Source organism: Lygodium microphyllum, chromosome 23, assembly GCF_053477565.2.
Source record: "Lygodium microphyllum isolate KBCC chromosome 23, Lygodium_microphyllum_v1.1.10, whole genome shotgun sequence".
NCBI lineage: Eukaryota > Viridiplantae > Streptophyta > Polypodiopsida > Schizaeales > Lygodiaceae > Lygodium > Lygodium microphyllum.
Window position 1 is genome coordinate 120,804,261 of NC_141157.1, and position 4,229 is coordinate 120,808,489.

The 4,229-nt window shown below is 45.0% G+C and overlaps 1 pseudogene; it reads left to right on the forward strand.

The window, feature by feature from the left end:
* The first annotated feature begins 789 nt into the window (after window positions 1-789).
* LOC148016681 (signal recognition particle RNA) lies at window positions 790-1,019 on the forward strand (annotated as a pseudogene).
* Window positions 1,020-4,229: the final 3,210 nt, after the last annotated feature.

Genomic DNA, 4,229 nt, shown 5'->3' on the forward strand with positions numbered 1-4,229 from the left:
TTGTGATAAAAGACCGCAAGGTTGCGAATAGGAAGGCACAGGTTGGAAGAGTGTATGGTCACTCGCCTTCTCCTCGCTAGCCCAATTACGCAAGGAATTGTGCACAAATTGTGGGACTGCGCAAAACAATGCCATGTGTTTTGTAAAGCATGGCGGTCTATTCGAAGAACGAGCAGGAACAGTGCGCTAAGCTTCCAATTCGAGGAGGGAGAGGAGGTTATCTTCACATTAACAGCCTGGTGTCGAGGTGAGCCCGATAGTTAAGTTACCGAGAACCTATAGATTTAAGTTGGCTATACTTGCCGGGCTTTTGGTATGAGGCCCTTCTTGACCCACCGTTGATGGTAAGAGGAAGACAAGGGAAGTGGAATGGCAAAATATAAACGGTTACAGCTCCACCTATGACATAGGGGATATAGTGAACACGTATGCTGAGCGCAGTACGAGTGTCCGTGCAAAGCTCATACAACTAGCACCGTCTAGAGTTCATAACGATTCCGGCATCCATGCATAATAACGGCATATACCTACGCGTAGGTAATTTATTTACTTCAAGAACAAAAGTCATATGTCCAAGTCCAAGTCAGAATCCAAGCGAACGCCGGCGGCCGGACGATGATGCTCCGGATTTCACGGGAGGCAGGACGGCGGCTCCAAATATAGGCGTGTGTCTGGTGGAAGTTGGATAATGTCCCACATGTGAAGCTTGCCGCAAAATGTACGATCTAGATAGCCGCAGTTGGCGCTCGCTCGCCCTTTCGTTCCTGGGTGTATTGTGACGCCTGTAACCCATCGGTCACAGGCACTGAGATGTGTGGATGCCATCGGTCACGTGCACTGAAATGTGGGGCTGATTCGCTGCCTATGCAGCGGCGCCCATCTCCAAGTCGCGAGTGGACGAGATCGTTGCCGCCCGGAGGTCTGGCAACTCTCGGTCCTCGAAGTAGGGGAGACCGCATGAGGCCGGAAACGGAGCAATGCTACCCCTCGCTCCAGACAGTGGAGGGACAACGCCACCTTGTCTGCAGGCCGACCGTCGGCCTCCTCTCAGTCCCCAGTGACAAACCCAATCTTTTATTCCTCGAAGTAGGGGAGACCGCATGAGGCCGGAAACGGAGCAATGCTACCCCTCGCTCCAGACAGTGGAGGGACAACGCCACCTTGTCTGCAGGCCGACCGTCGGCCTCCTCTCAGTCCCCGGTGACAAACCCAATCTTTTATTCATTTTACGTACGTACGTTCTCACACGCGCGTACTGACTAAGGCGCAGCCTTCCCCAAATTTATTTTGGTTGCCCGCATGAGGCCGGAAAAGGAGCAATGCTACCCCTCGCTCCAGACAGTGGAGGGCTGCTATTCCACGTGCTCGAGCACCGGCACTGCCCGCGCACGCACATACCACCACAAGCTACAAAGCACTACACTCGTGCAACCAGGTTAGCTATTCGCTCGGAGCCTGCTATCTACTTGCCAGCACCACATTTCTTGGCACAAGAGAGACCCACTCCCACCCCATGCGCGTTTTCCAACACCAACACCCATTCTTCATGGGACTTGGCAAGAAAAGCCACCCTTCAATGTAACCGAAATCGAGTAAAGCCCCATCATCATGATCATACCAATGCCCGCTCCCTTTTGTATAGGAAACATCCACGTCATTGGATCCGGTCTACATGAAAGCATACAAACGAGCAACAACTCTACACGGGCCTCAGAGAACTTCGCTTCTCGCCTTTCGAGTCATACACCACTCCATGGAGCCGTACGGAAATGGGGATACGAAGGTGGTGTCAAAAGAAAGATGCTATGGCAGTGGTAGTGCCACCGCGTGACCGCAACATGGTTACACAACCCACCTCGCTTTATCCCCATGGAGACACTCAGACCTTCTTCAAAACTTCAGCATGCTCCCATTCGAGGGAGCTTTTTTCCTCTTCCTCCTGACATGTTCGGCGAAAAAATCGCCCCTTGAACTAGTGCATAGCCATGTGCAATCATCCAGCCGCCAACATATGAAAGACAAATAAGAACGGAATGCGGGGCTCCTCTCATTGGGAAAGCGGCTTTTTCACTGTAAACTAAGAATACAGAGAAGAGTGCGATGTCTGCGTCAAAAGATGGTGCTCACAACAAAACTCGGCTCCCATAACATGGATACACGACCAACCACCACGGTTGACTGTCATTGGGTGTAACTATCCCACATACATCCGAAAATATGCAACCTATGTGGACCTACGGGTGAGCTATCGCGACACATTGGCATCCAAAGTTTTGGACCCAAAAAGTGCTGGACCATCACCTAGATCTGGCACATCCACGATGAAAAGTGACAGTTGGAAGCCCTTTTTTCGGAGCTATACAAGGCAAGGAGTTTGGGCTGGCTATGTACAGAAATGGCTAATTACGTGGTCGATCTTTTAGTTGGTCGCTTGATTTTTTGATGTGGTCTAGAAAGAGCTATTTTTTATGCTTACCCTAGCTATGCATCTGTTGAATGAAAGAGATTCACCTTCTACAATAGAGCGGGAGAATCTTGAAGGAGCCTTGGTTGATGAACCCTCAAGTTCACGTGAATTTGATGAGGGTTCCACCACACATGATGTGTATGAAATCAGTTTAAATAAGCCTACTTGGGCCAACGACTAGATCTATTATACTATACTTATGTAGTGGAGCTCGAACTTGCAACTCTAAATTATGTCTGTGGACACAAACAATCCTCCTTAAAGGGGATGTCTTCACGTGGAGCTACAACAACTTAAAGGGGATCCCCCCTACTATTTCTGTGGACGCAATCCTCCTGAAACAGGGAAGTAAGCTGGACTAGTCTTTCCTATAGAGCATACAAAATGGTGCTAAGTGGTGGTGATAAGGATAAAGAAGAATAGTCAAATTCATTTATATACGGACTTTAAAGAATTGAATAAGCAAATAGTCGAGGATTACTGTGCCTTGCCTTTCATTGATAAGATTTTGGATCAATTAGGGGTAAGATATGTGGAGTATTTTTCTAGGTATAATCAAACAGCCATAACCAAAGAAAAGAAGTCAAAAACAACATTTATCATAGCTTTTGGTACTTTTACAGACCACGTGATGGCATTTGGTTTATGCAATGTCCCAAGAGGACAGTTAATAAGTCCTTCGGTGATATTTCACTTGAGGATCTCGATGTATACATAGATGATGTGGGTAATCAATAGCTTGTTGTATTCGGTAAAAGATTTTGGTATTATTGAGAGCACTATATTGCTCTAAATCCATAGGAATGTGTACTTGGGGTGCTTATAGTTTACTCTTGGGCCATTTTTTGAGTGCACTTGTCATTGCTACCAATCGTGAAAAGGTAGTTGTTATCCAAGCCATGAACCATCCACCCACCACTCCCAGGGAGATCCATAGTTTCATCTCATCAATCTTGTACCATCATACCTTTTAACAAGATTAGGTATTGATTTTGTTGGACTTGTGCATCCTTCATCAACATCGCATAAGCTATAAATTATTGTTGCAACACATACTTTACAAAGTGGTTTGAAGCCCATGAAATTGTGAAGGATAATGATAAGGAAATGGCAAGTTGTATCTTAGAGAAAATTACATGTTAATTTGGTCCTTTAAAAAGCTAGTCTATGTCTGTGGAACTCACTTTCTAAATAAAGACATTGACAGAGGCTTTGAACATCAAGCACAACAATGGGCAAGTTGAGAGTACCAACAAGTAACTTCTTTAGTACAATTGGTTGAGATTAGATTGCAAGTGATATTGCATCAACTAGTGGGGAAGAAGAAGCAAATGAAAGCACTTCATGATTTGCATACCAAGAAGTAAGCTTTTGTGAAGGGACAATTCATATACTAGATGTATGATGTGAACTGTTTCCTTGAAAATTGGAGTACAAGTGGGATGGATGTCATAAATATTGTATATAGGTAAAAATGGATATGCAACCCTTCTAACAAATTTGTAGGTGGTAGAGTGTAAAAGTAAGGTCAACTTTATTAAGCCTAACCGCTACTATTTTTAAGGGGATGACCTAATTGCAGATCCATTTGGTGCAATGTTTCCTAAAACAATCTCATTGGAGTTAAAAATTTATCCGTCCCTTGGGTAATCTTTAGCACTTGCATCTTGTCTTCCTAATAATCGATTTTTTCAAAAAATTTGGTCCTTTCAAAATTCGATTAACAATAAGCCTCAAAAACCTAAAATTATTCATCAAAACT